The sequence below is a fragment of the Engraulis encrasicolus genome, unplaced genomic scaffold, assembly GCF_034702125.1.
Source record: "Engraulis encrasicolus isolate BLACKSEA-1 unplaced genomic scaffold, IST_EnEncr_1.0 scaffold_395_np1212, whole genome shotgun sequence".
Lineage (NCBI taxonomy): Eukaryota > Metazoa > Chordata > Actinopteri > Clupeiformes > Engraulidae > Engraulis > Engraulis encrasicolus.
In genome coordinates, this window is record NW_026945693.1 from 3,335 (window position 1) to 17,500 (window position 14,166).

General features: G+C 43.9%; 2 long non-coding RNA genes across 4 annotated transcripts in view; one reads left to right on the forward strand and one right to left on the reverse strand.

Annotated features, from left to right (window-relative positions):
• The first annotated feature begins 2,103 nt into the window (after window positions 1-2,103).
• LOC134443908 (uncharacterized) lies at window positions 2,104-4,232 on the forward strand. Of its 2 annotated transcripts, none has more exons than XR_010033770.1 (2): window positions 2,104-2,617; window positions 2,816-4,232. It is a non-coding gene; the product is annotated as an uncharacterized LOC134443908 (long non-coding RNA). The 2 variants fall into 2 exon arrangements; XR_010033769.1 differs by having other exon boundaries at window positions 3,157-4,232.
• Window positions 4,233-4,236: 4 nt separating this feature from the next.
• LOC134443907 (uncharacterized) overlaps window positions 4,237-14,166 on the reverse strand; it is a 10,556-nt gene continuing 626 nt past the window's right edge. Inside the window, exons 2-8 of one of the 2 annotated variants that reach the window (XR_010033768.1) lie at window positions 13,595-13,687; window positions 13,028-13,148; window positions 11,798-11,898; window positions 8,533-8,597; window positions 6,739-6,856; window positions 4,488-4,528; window positions 4,237-4,358 (exon numbers count right to left, since the gene is read on the reverse strand). This is a non-coding gene — a long non-coding RNA (uncharacterized LOC134443907). Of the gene's footprint in view, window positions 4,359-4,487; window positions 4,529-6,738; window positions 6,857-8,525; window positions 8,598-11,797; window positions 11,899-13,027; window positions 13,149-13,594; window positions 13,688-14,166 lie in introns of both variants that reach the window. The other variant, XR_010033767.1, reaches the window with a different exon arrangement.

Consider the following 14,166-nt stretch of genomic DNA (forward strand, 5'->3'; position numbering starts at 1 on the left):
GCTTAAACGTTGGTGTACTTTTAATTTTCAGTCTGTCTGTCTTTTGTCTTTCTCTCTATCTACCCCTCTTTCTAGCACCCCCTGCTGCAAAATTAGAAAGGGTGTATTCACATTTCTATCCCATTGTCATTATATATTTTCTAAATGACAGAGAAGACAATATTATCGTTTATCGCAATCATTTCTTGGCCAATTTATCATCCAGCAAAATGTGTTATCGTGACAGGCCTACTTATTTCCATACATATTTCCTACATATTTCCATTATGTGTATTGTATAGCCTATGTTTCAAGGGCACAAACTCCCACAGTGCATAAGCGCTGAGAGGAGGCAACGGTCAGTCCATTCTCCATTCTCATCAGGCCAATTCAAAACTGCAACCTTTCGATTCCAAGACGGACTCCCTAGGAGTCCCTAGGTGTGCCATAAGGAAGGTCTTTGCTCAAAACCATGGCAATAAAAAAAGGATTTAAGTGTGCTGACTGATGACTCGGACTACAGAAATAACCTCACACCATGAAACCAAACTCAACAGGTCGCCTTCACACGAAGACATGTTTGTTTGGTCACATGGGTCATACAGGAATTTGCACTGGCAATGAGCGATGAGCAATGTCATTGTCTAATCAGGGTCACATAGGAAATTGCATAGGCTCCTCACCTAAACAATCACTAAAATTGTGAGCAATGACACTCTTTTCTTCACTTAAGTTATGAGTTCCCCTGGAACTATGGGTGACGGAATGACAAACATTTCCTATTTCAAATAACATCCAGGATGAATTTACAATTGAAAACTTTAAAATTGAAAAGACCAAAAACAAAATCAAACCAAGCTCTATTGCTATACAGCCCCAATGAACAATACCACCCTCTACAGGAACAGACCACCGTACCTTAACAATGACGGGGCAGTCATGGGTAAGCGGTTAGGGCATCAGACTTGTAGCCCAAAGGTCGCCGGTCCGACTTCCAAACTGCCACGTTGGTGGGGGGAGTAATTAACCAGTGCTCTCCCCAAACCTCCTCCATGACTGAGGTACCCTGGGCATGGTAACGTCCCGCCGCAGTGCTCCCTTGGGGCACCATTGGAGGCTGCCCCCTTGCACGGGTGAGGCATAAATGCAACTTTGTTGTGTGAAGTGTGCAGTGTACTTGTCTGCTGCGGACTGCTATGTCACAATGACAATGCGGAGTTGGAGTTTCCCAGTTGGGCTTTCTTTTTCAGTATGTTCTTCTCAAAAGTGAGACAAGATGATACATATGTTGGTTCTTTTAACCAATCTATACTACCCAGCTAGACACGAATAAGACACAACAAACAACACCACGTTTTTACAGTCGCCCAAACGCACCCTGACACCAACTATTCAACTGTTTTTCTCACTTGCTATCTCCACACTGCACACCCGGCTGCCAAGCGTGCACCAGAGCAGAAATTGGATGTTACTAGGCTTCATTGCTGTGTGTGTGTGCAACCTATCCTCATCCCAAATGCGTAATATATGTGACTATTTGTTAAGCATGCCGATGCGTAAAAGAACATTACGCATTCGGAGCACCCCCTTACGGTGGACCGAAAGCACTGCATCATCAACTCTCAATGACTCGGGAATGCTCGGAAAAGCCAAAGCGCCTCCTTATTGGTTGGTTAGAACGTACCAGGAGTTACGCATTTAGCACAGGGCCGTTTCTTCTGTAATCCTTCGTAAAAGAGGCATTGTGACTTTGGGATAGATTAAAACACAATATGAGATTAATGTGTGCTTCATTGCACCCATCATTTGGGTGGTATATGCTCTTAGTACGTTTAAACCCATGGTCAGACGGTAGTGGTGGTGGTGCTGCAGATTGCACTTGTGTTAACTCTATGGTCATAGCAACCGTTGTCAAGGCAAACAAACATTTAAAAAAAAAAGTGTACATTTTCGAGAGATAGTACAAAACATACGAACTTGTTATTATTAATTATTGTTGTTGTTGTAGAAAAATATCACATACACCTGTATGTTAAAGTCGAAACAGTCTGCCAGGGGTTATGTCGTGTAAAATAAATAGAGAAGAAACATTTCCTTGTGATGTTGATGCAATTACGGTAACCATTTCCTAAGCCTGATGACGAATTACAACGCCTGTATACAAGCGCTTTCTTTGAGAGAGGATCTATGTGAACCATATTTTATCTTGAATTTGTTTATAGCCATGGGAGAGTAAGTTACCAAATGCAAGGAAGGAGGAAGAAAACCATCCCACTTTCAAGAAAGAACTGAAATGTTATTTCAACTCCCTTGAAGGACTGAACATGTTGCATATTGTTATACGCGTGCATTCAAAATGCGTAAATAAGCAGTACGCATGGGAAAGAGAGAGAAAACGTTTGCTATACTACGCATTCAAAATGCGTAAATAAGCAGTACGCATGGGAAAGAGAGAGAAAACGTTTGCTATACTACGCATTCAAAATGCGTAATGAAACAGTACGCATAGGAAAAAAGAAAACGCGTTTCTTTTGTTACGCATTCAAAATGCGTAATGAATCAGTACGTATTGGGGAAAAAAAGAACACATTCATTGTGTACGCATTCTGAAGGCATCGGAAAAGGACTACCAGTGCTGGTAAAAAAAAAAATGATCCCATATGTAATTCACCTCTTCATTTTATTATCTTGCAAGTTCGATCTTAGTTTGCTATGTAGGCTATCCAGAAATGATTAGCTTCACTTGTGTTATGTCGAACCAGCGTGTTCTTTCATTGACTTGTCGCCTACTACATAACAAAGTGACAATGCTTGTTTACACATACTTTATTTACAGACAGGCACAACATACGGTATAGCAAGTCAATGATGTGTAGCATTATGAAAATGATTGATCCAACAGCTTGCAGTAGGCCTAAACCACCCATCAGGTATTCTGTTGCTTTACATAAGGTGGCGCTTATCATCCAGCGCGCGTCAGTTCACATGATGCCTGCCTTACAAAGGCAAAGACAAGTAGCATAACTAAACTAACATTGAATCTCAGAGAGAGAGAGAGAGAGAGAGAGAGAGAGAGAGAGAGAGAGAGAGAGAGAGAGAGAGAGAGACTATTCATATCTGAAACTGGACACATTTGGAACTTGGCTTCATCACAAGACTTTTTCTTATTTCTTGGAGTGTTGACGCAGGACCTGGGAGGACTTCAGAGGGGCCCCAGCATACCAGTTTGATACCACACCAGTGGTGCCTTCTCCAAGCTTCCATCGCCCCCGATGTCATCATCCTCATCGTCGTCTCCACCTCTTCAGCTTTTTCTTTTTTTTTAAAAGAACCCCCACCCCTTAATTCACTAAAACAGCGCTACATTGTTTACAAGCTGTCCCCAATATACTGTATATTACTGAAGTAATATCTTAATTCAATTACAACACAGTGGTAAACACACAAGTTATCAGTCATACATATCTCCTCCACTGTTCAGATTCAAAGCATTCTCCTATGGTTGTCGATTCAATGTGCCATGAACCTTCCATTTCCTCTTCACTAATGCGTTAAAGGCCACAGTATGAATGTAACATGTACCATGGGGAGCATTCCAATATGCAGACTTCCTTGCTCACTTGCCCGCTTGTGACCTTACGTATGATGAAGTCAAAGACGACAGAAAATGTATTCAATGTCTTGCAAAATGCACAATTCTAATGTAATTTCATCGTTTGGAATTGGGATGGTGAATGAAGAACAGTCGTCCCCCCCCCCCAAAAAAATGTTGTGGCTACGCTGACGGCAGGAAAGCCTTGTTTTCTCTACGGAGACAGGGCGTCAGCAAAACACGAGGCCACAAGCACAAGTGGAGGATGGAAGTCTGCATGTTAGAATACACTCCTAGTCTGAATTGGCCTGAGGTGATGTCAGAGGGAGAAAGTTTGTTCGTACCGAGTTTGTTGGTGATGAAGGAGTGATGCTTTTGCTCTGCAGCGGGCATGCACATTTTGCCAGTTTGATGCATTCTGGTAATCAGTGCACATGCACGCTGCATAGCACAAGCACCACTGCATCATCACGAAAGAACCCACCGTCTGGGTGACAAAACAAGTGGAATGGAGTGCTGTGATCTGAGGACTAAATTTCAGTTCACTTTCTCTCTGCTGAAAAAGCACAAGCAAGGGTAGCAAGGCAGCTATCACCTAAAGCCACCAGACTTTGTACACCGCATACATGCATTGTGTGATGTAATAAAAGGACCCACGCCATGGGGTGTCTGTGTTGCTTTATTTTTTTAAAGAGTAAAATAGTTAACCATGAAGCGGCAAACTAAAAACAAAGCATAGTGGATTTTATTTTTGTTCAGCACCCACGACGACAGCCATCTTCTACCACTGCAAGGGAGAAAACAAACAAACAAACAAACAAACAAAAAATCATTAAACAGTAGCAGCATGTGGAAAAATCTGTCACTGAAATTTACTTTCTGTTATTATACTGACAATGAATGTAGGAGTGCTCACCATGTACAGTGTTTCCAGAAAACATGGATACGTAGCACACCCTGAGAAACATAAAATGAGAGGAAACATGTCAGAACCACAACAGACCACGACACGAGGTCCTGAGCCAAGCAGCTAAATTTCAAAAACATTTGTTGACATGTTGAATATCCCAACTACTACGTTGCCTCAAGCAGTGTTCACGCTGGAATTCTCGCTGGCCAGACAAGTGGCCGGCTGTATTGCAGAATACCGGACATATGGAATATCCAACGGACCTTCCCTCATATCGCCAACCACACACTCCTTAATGGGTCAAAGTGGCTAGTAAATTGGTCTTTTCTAGCAAAACTTAAATTTCACTAGCAATTGGCCAGTTGGCTGGTGTTAATTCAGAGCCCTGCTTGTATGCACGGGGAGCAAACGCGCGCTCTCTTTCAGAGACCAGAGAGCTCGAACTGGGAAAAAAAAGCAGCCACCCAACGTGCAGCGTGCATATCTAGCCGAAGTTAGACTGAAAACATTGTGTTTTGTCCGCAAACCAAAGAGGATTTCCCTACTCAAATTGGGTAACGAGGAGATGACTGTAATGGTAGTGCAGTAACAGAAACGACACAACTGAAATTTGAACTGTATTGCAATGTGTTCCTTCCTGCGCTCTCAAAGGTAATGGAATCGACACGTTGCGTACGACGCTCTATGTGGGCGTGTGAGTTACATCCATTTTGGCCAGAGATGAAAAAAAAGTTTTAAAGCCCTGCATGCTCTTTCGCTGGGACTTCTCGTGAGCACATCTTTCTCTGAAATGTTTATGATTTGACCCTCTACTGTTGCCTACTTGGCAATCCACCACCGTTTTTCAGCAGAGGTAAAGTGAAAGTAATTGGATGCTGAAATGCTGCGCATGCCATCGCATTGTGTCCCAAACAGTTGACTTTGCAACTGGGCATGAAACGGTTTTGCAAATGCAACGCCCTTTGTTGTGTTCACTGATATATTGGTAAAATGGGCAACAAAAAGCAGAATAGTTCCTCGACAGCAGCCAGCGTGAGTCAAGTGATTGGGAAGCATATAACCTCACTGGGGACAATGACGTGGGGATGAGAGCGCAAGCAACACTATAGCGTGCTGTTTATGACACGTTCATTTAGGCTATTCACAATTATTTTCAGCTTTGTTCAATTTCATATTACTGGTGTTTTGTCACATTCAATGATTAAAATGAGCTAGTAATATTTACTGATTAATTGTAGTCATTTTTGTCGGACATTTTGTCAGGTCACATTTTACTTTGCCAGTCATTCATGCATGCGAAACGGCCAATGTCCGGCCACAGCCGGCTAACGTGAACCTTGGCCTCAAAGACTCACAGATTAATAATAACAAGGCTCTATGCCGTGCTAGGTACCGATTGTCCGGCACTCAGTTCGACAGTGCCCCTTTAACACATCTAAAAAAATGATCATAGAAACAACAGATTTTGTATCAATACTACCGCTTCACAGAGTGAACAGAATTCCCACCTTAGGCTAAGGCCCGCCCTAAAATGTTGTATCGCAGCACGGCAAAAGGACGAGGCCGGACAGAAGTCGGACAGTTTGACACTCGATGCAGAAATCGCATGTTTTCAAGTCGGGTTTAGCAAGACATTACGGTCATATTATTATTAAAATGTGATTGGAAATTGTGTCTGGGGCATCTGTGACAAAGGTGCTAGTTTCCCCGCAAAACACAAACCCGTGTCAAGGTAGGATTTTGGTTTTATTGTCTATTTAATGAAGAAAACAGCTAGCAAAGTTAACCATCAGTCACGTCAGGATCGTTTTGTCTAGCAGCTGATGGACGTTATTTTGTTAGGCTACTGAAGATATAAACGCCAAACGTTAACTGATGTGGTTGCACAGATTTTCTAGAGAGGATTTTCTTTGAGGATGACTACAGCAGTCACGTCGGGTGATTTTGTCTAGCAGTTTCAGCAAGGGCTCACAGATACGAGTTAGCTGACCATGGTGCCAGCTACAGCACGCCTATCGATAATCCAGGTGAGAAGGTGAGAGAGCCCACAACAGTTTAACAACTGTGATGCAAGACAATTAAGGAAATACATACTTATTTATTAGGGGGTGAACAACTGCTGCGATTTACAGTCACAAACCATGTTGACATCGCAGCACAGAAAGAAAGAAAGAAAGAAAGCTCATCTGTCCGACCTAGCGACTGTAATACAAGGGGGCCGAGCTTAGCCAAAGGCGAATTGTGTACCGGTACTTACACCCATGTTTCAGGATGCTGTCAATCATTCTTCTTGTTGTTACACTTTTCCACAGCTGAGAGCAAGATGGCCTTTTCCTCCCTTATCTTTCGATGCATAGAGGCTGGAGATGATGTTTCTGCGTTACACATGAAGAGAAAATGTTCACTTTAATACATGTTAGTGTCAAAGCATGGCAAGACGTGCAAAGACATCACACAAAATGCCTTGCTTAAAGCCTCGTTCACACACATTGCTGAGCGAGTAACTAGCAGCGACGTGTCACAGCGAGACGAGCAGGCGAGTACTGTACAAGCGATGCAATGTGGGCGGAAATGAAAACATTAGGCTCGGACGCAACTGAGCAGGAACTTGCTTGATCGCAATGAGATTTGCTTGGTCTAATAAAGGTGGGGTTGAATGCTTGACAAACAAGATGGATAGTTTTTTTTCTAACGTGACTTCTCAAGACATAAAAACACAGCAGCCAGTGAACTGTCTCACAGCCATGTGGACTACACCCGCAATTTACGTCAGATAGATGAATGCCAATCAGGGTAGCATGGAGGAGGTCCCATGCCAGAGCAGTAGCTCTTACCTTACTGTGCCGCTGCTTAGCGAAAATTTCGTTCCCGCGATGGCTGGGTAGGATGGTGGTCCAGGTGTGAGAGAGCATATATACCCCCTCATCCCTGTTCATGATACTTGGGTTGAGCTTTCTGATCTCCATAGACTCCTGAGGGATGAGAGGGCATATATGCTCTCTCACACCTGGACCACCATCCTAAGAGGACAACTCTAACAGCAGGAGGTGTGACCAACGTGTCATTATTGGCAGGGAGGTCACACCTCCACAACATCATCAGCTGATTTTAAAGCACGTCACTCATCAACATCACAGTGACCCTCTGATGAAGAAGTGAAAGTGACACCGTCGAAACATGTCAGGTAAAAGATAAAAACTTTTACATGTCTTAAGGCAAAGGAAAATCCTAAGTGTTTAAGACCCTATTTTAACTCTGAGCGAGGCGAGTAACCAATTGGAATGCAGAGTTCGGTACTTCTCATTGGCAGTTAAAACCGCGGGAACGTTTAGCGAACGTTCCGTGAGAGAGTGACTAGTAAAAGTACAATAGAAAGCAAGTTGGTTCACTTCAGAACGCCTCGGCCAGAGAAGACGGGGCCACTGAAATGTTTGTTGTTGCATTGCGTTTAAAGCATAACAACGGACGTCATCACCTCTTTGTCAGTCAAACCATATTGATATGACTACACAAAATACAAAGAAACATGTTCTTTCCCTCAGTATTTAGGTTGTGAGTATCCCCAAAATGTGAAGGCCCAAGCAGTAGGCTCCTTCTTGAAGGCGGTAGCCTCAATGATCAGAGGCACACTGATGTTAGTGAAAAAAGGATTCAAATTCTTTATTTTAAGGGATAACGCTGCCAGTATTCATCAGGGCAAACTTTGTTACTTCTTACAAAGGTGCTTTTAAAATGGATTCCAGGTCAAGTGACCCAGTGCCATGGCCAATCAATATCAGTGCATTGTGAAACACTTTTTAACAAGAATAATAATCCCATAATAACAATAATAATAGGGACCAGATAAGCACTCAGTTTTAAAATTGTACAAAGACAGAGGTGCCGGGGCAAAGGTAGACAGGTAAACATAGCCTCAATTGAAGCCTTTGAATATTAGACGACTACGGCAATGTTCATCACGAGTCTGAAGTGGACCAGTTTGCTTTCTATTGTCGGCCGTCCTGGACTGTGGACTGTGGAGTGCACCAAGAAGCAGAGACTTACGTTTTACCTGACACTCTGAGCTCTCCAGTCATCTCTGCCACCTCCAAGGTTATTCCAGGCCTTCCTCAAGAGCTAGAGGATTTTTCAAACACAATAAACAAATGATGAGGGTGAAATGTTTACAACTTTAATTGCTGCTAAGCAACTGATAAGACCTTCACTACTACGCAGTTAATCACAAAGACTTTAACTCCTGTCCCATTTTTGGAAATAAGCTCATTATTTGGAAATAAGCTGTACACCTTACCTTGAGTTAAATGATTGGGTTTCACCCTTCTCCTGTATTTTCAACCGTTCTCTGGGTATGGCAGTACAAATTTTACCCCCAAGCTAGCAGTTAACATCGAGTCCTATGTGACCAGCTAGCCGCCAGCTTTAGGGTAAACTTTGTACTGTCGTACTGAGACAACGGCAGGAAGTACAGGAGAAAGGTAAAACCCAATCATTTAACTCAAGGAGAGGTGTAAAATGAGCTTATTTCCAAAAATGGGACAGTATCACTTCAAGGCCAAAATGCAGCATAGCAACAACACAGCCATGCAAGTTGCAAAAGATCAACCTGGGGGGTATTCCAAGAACTTGGCTAATGTTGGATTTAAAAGGGACACTGTGCAGGAAATGGTCAAAAAAGGTACTGCAACTTTGCTGCTTATTGAAATTGGGCTGCCTATTGCCAAATTTGATCTTTACATGAAAGTTTACTAAGTATTAAACAAATATTTTCTAGTATGGTCCAAGTACCAGGGGCGGCGCCACAGGGTTGCTTAGGGTTGCTATGGAAACCCCTCGAAATTAATCAGCAACTGCTGAGCAACCCCTGACTTTTCGTCAAAAATATATAAAATATAATGCAATTTTCCGTAAAATAGTATTGAATGAGTATGTTCAACTAAACCTTTGGCCGAATGACATTCGACATTCACATTCGTGTCATATGAATCAGATTATGTGCATGCATAGCCTTATCTAGAAATGAGAAACGTCAATATTTCAGGGCAGTGGTCTGGTCTGTCGTTTCAACTCGAGTTACACTTACAGCAGCCTGGAACTATCCTCCCCTCCCCCTCACCGTGCCCAGTTCCCGAGTGTTGGGCATGCGCACATTCTGCTAAAGTGACAGAACAGATAGGCCTATTAACTGTTTTAAAATTCCAACATCGGTAGCTTTGAATAACCCACGACATGACATGTTAGAAAAGCCTGGATTATCTTCGTGAATCCTGACCATGACAGCCGGACCGACAGCGTCTAGGGAGCGGTAGCTCGTAGCACGTAGCAGGCTCGTAGCACGTAGCAGGCCAACAACGGTGGCTATCCCTACTGATGGATCTGTGAATGACTTCGGCACTGATAAAACCAATCAGGTTTTGTTGAAAGAATACCTCGTGAGATATTTTGGTTTGAAAAGACGTTCATTTCCCTCTATCTGGGAACTGGGATTGGCTCGAGAAAGTTATTCCATTGCAGAGGATATTCCTTGCAGAGGATGCATTCTGTATCATTAGACACAATCTTTTCAATCTCTCTGAAGTGATTTCAGAAACATGCTATCGAAACTGGGAAAGGCAAGCATGCAACTTTCAAGGAACATTCAGTAACTTGAAGCGATAGGCTATGGCGAGATTCAGAAAAGCGCAGAACAGTTGGATCGCAGAGATGACATGTCAGCTGAGCCATATAGCTCTAGATATGCTGGCGTTTTAGTGGCGAGTCTCATCTGCGTTAGTGGCGATATTGCTGTCTAGTTCTGGATGCTAACAGGAGGCGAGATGTGGAAGTTTAGCCTGGAGAAACGCTGACACATGATTGACATAAGACAGCGCTGCCACTCTACTCATAGTAAGTCACATTGTGTGTGTGTGTGTGTGTGTGTGTGTGCGCGCGCGCGCGCATGCATGTGTATGTGTGTGATGGCAATTGCAATATTGTACTATGCCTCTGTTGGTTGCTTTGAAATACACCCGGCCGCCGCGCCGTGGCGTTTTGTTTTCTATTCAGTTTGAGATGCTTGCTGCTCGTCATCTAATAGGCCTGTCATGTGCACATGCAGTTGTTGTTGGTGGCGGTGTGTGCTTTGTCTGTGTTGGCATTTGGCAAAAGGCAGCTAACTACTCCTCTGTTGGTTGCTTTGCTTTGAATTGCACCTGTCGTCAGAGGTGCATCTTATCACCAGGCTAGAGAGGTAGGCCTAGCCGCTTAGGGCCCCCAAGCCGATGGTGAATAACAGCTAGCTTAAGACGATAAACTACTATAGTGGCGATTTGTTGCAAATGATAGGCCTAATTCTTTAAAATATTCGCTCCCAACTTGCCCTAGAATCGCCGCTGTCAGTCGTGGTGTTTTTGTTGTTGTTGAGTTCGAGATTCTGTGTCTAATTTATTTCGGCTCGCACGCCTGTGTGTGCGCGCGCGCCCGCGCAATCTGTGCATGTGTGAGAGCGCACGCTGTCCTGTCATGTTTAATGTAATGATTGTGAGGGATTTGGGCTGCGCAAATGGTCAAATAAGCAAAATTAAGATAATAATAAGTGGTGCCCGCCCTTGGATTTCATATGCCCGCCTTAAGAAACAGTTCTGGCTACGGGTCTGTGTCAAATGACTTCGCACTGAATGCTTCAGTCTGTGTTGTTGTTACTGTACTGTAAACTTGACTCGTACAGGACCGTAACCACCCCACCCCTTCCCGAAAAGTGCCTCTGCTAAATATAGGTGTTTCGATCAAGGTTTTTTTTTTTTTTTTTGACCAGCAACCTCTTGAATTCATACAGCAACTGCTAAGCAACTGCAACAAATTATTTCTGGCGCCGCCACTGCCAAGTACAGTCATTTTTGCAGCTAAAAATGGCTATTTTTGGAAATTCAAAATGGCGGACCATGGAGAAGATCCCCCTTTTCATGTATGAAAAGTGCAATTTTTACAGTCATAATGTAAACTTAGAATTTGATGCTTGTGGTAAGTATTCATGAAAAAGGTAACATTAGTGAATGGGCAGCATGAATTCTGGAAATAAACAACTAAAAATCTCACACAGTGTCCCTTTAATGATGGATTTTCAATCCACCCACCATTTGTGTTGGCTGAAAACCCTGCATGTGTTTTTTTTTTTGAGTCGTAGAGACCACTGTCCATTTCCAATATCCAATGCAGTACGGTACATTTGCCAAATACAATACAGTCAGCGGCATAGAGCAGATAACGCATGTTGCAGAGCTCTGGAGCACGATCATCTTGGTGTCTACTCTAGACATAGTTTTACAGAACAATTTTCATACCTTATCAATTGTATCCGTGTGTGCAGCTGGACTCAGCCGGGTCCATCTCGTCACGCACATCCTCAGGTCTTCACGTCAGTCCTGTGTCTGTCATCCGTTACCTGTTGGGTTTCAGTCATCATCCACACATGCCACAACGAAAAACATGGGTAAACAACCATCCACACCAAAGGCCCAGTCTTCTTTCAGCATAGTGGGATGGCAGTGCGCAAACACACACACACACACACACACACACACACACACACACACACACACACACACACACACGAAGTCCCCGGTCCAAGAGAAAAGTGCATAAGGTCGTGCATGCATGCACACACGCGCGCACACACACACACACACACACACACACACACACACACACACACACCTCCGAGAGGCTCCATGCTCCCCTGCCCAACACAGCACCACGTTTGGCCTTCTGGTGAATAATAAGACAACAAAAAAAACATTCAGTGATCTTACAGACTCAGCCCCTCTCCACCAGGCAGTGTCATCAGCTTGGCCCCTAATATGAAAAGTATTAAATTAGTGTGATTGTCCCCATGTGTGTGTGACGGAGGTCATCTTGCATCTGTTCCTCCCCCTCGGGAATCGAACCGCTGGACTAAAGGATCAGTCCCCCAGCCCAACGGCATCGACACTGTATGAGGCTTTTGGGAGGGAGGTTTACTAACGTTCCACGCCAACTCTGCCAGTTAGCCTCAGTCACATATGCTCATCTCCTATCTAGCCAGGACCACAGTCAATAAGGCCATCTGTCCCCACCTTCATTGGCTAATGCCCAGACCTGTAATTCTTACAAAAGGAAATGTTAACCACATCTTCAGGCCGTCGGCACGTGGTCGATCTTCATGCCAAGGCTTCATGCGAAGGCCATGGGAAAAACTCCAGCTGCAACCGCTCCCGGCCGTGTGACGGTGACCGCCTGGCACTTCTCCCATGAGGCCCAGCAGCCCTCAGCACTGCGGGCTTTTCACCCCGTTATGGACAAACAATATTACCAGTGTCCAAGATAACCTGTAAGAACTGTGTTACATTACAAACGGACTGATTTGATACCGCCTACATTGGCTATTCCGACTTACTTTAGACTGGCTTTCGCTATGCAATTTGAAAGCGACACACGCACCAATGAGCTTCATCCCCATCAAACCTTCGTTTTGAACACGCAAAAGCTTAATTCATTGCACAGGCAACCTCCTTGCAATTGTAAACAATACTCACCTTCTCAGGATGCCAAATGCTGCGACCAGGCGCGACTTGCTGCGACCAGGCACAACTTGCTGCGCTGCTGCTCACTGCTGCCCAATGACGTCTCGTGCTGCCTGCTGCGGCTAGGCGCATGCTGTGACATCAGAAAATCCCACCAAAACATCATTAGTTTAATTTAAAAATACAATCACCACTGATCTGATCTATAAGTAAATGAATGTATGCTCCATCTTTAGCAGTTACATTACTTAGCCAGTCTTAATCAGGACATCAAAGCGACTTAGTTATTTAGGTACAAGGGTGTTGGTTACAGGCCATGGCGCAATGTGGGGTTAAGCGCCTTGCTCAGGGCCACCACAGCCATGGACGATGATGGCGGTAAGGGTAGGATTTGAACACACAGCCCTTTGATCTGACCAGCGCGCCAACTATTGAGGCATGGCTGGCCCTGGTGAGTCAGAAGACATGAGAAGACTAAGGCAATGGGTCCAAAGGCTTACCACCTCGCCTAAGCAATCTCCTGCTGGAAACACTGAGTGACCTCCCTTTTCCAAAACAAAACTAGAAAATACATTTTACCTGCTGTCACACACACTTCGGTCATCACTGCAGCCTCCATCCATGTCCGTTTCATGGCCCCAAGATCATTCCAATCCATGCCTCTCCCAGGAGCTACAGAATTTTTCAAGCACAATGACAAATGATGCACTGGAACAACTTTCAACTTTGCTATTGTTTAGCAACTGGGGGGGGGGACAAAAAAAACTTCACTACTACATAGTTCATCATTAAACATTAAGGCCACCTGCAGCATTGCAACAAGCAGCAGAAGATCGACCGGGTGTCTATGCAATACACAAACCTCACAAGTGTAATAACGCCACATTTTTTTGTCCATTTACAAAGAAGCAAGAAGACACATTATATGGACCAGTGGTTTTCAAATAAATATGTTTATATATGTCTTGAAATTTCTGTAGTAGGCCTACGTGAATATCTTGGGTGTAATTTTGGGTGATAAAGAAGCTAGCTTGAGGGGTTTGTGAGGAGCACACGTCCATATAACCACTTTTGAGATGAACCCAGCTTTTCCCCACCACTGTATTACAAATATAATGCAACCATCGTCACATTTAGCAAATTAATGCCCC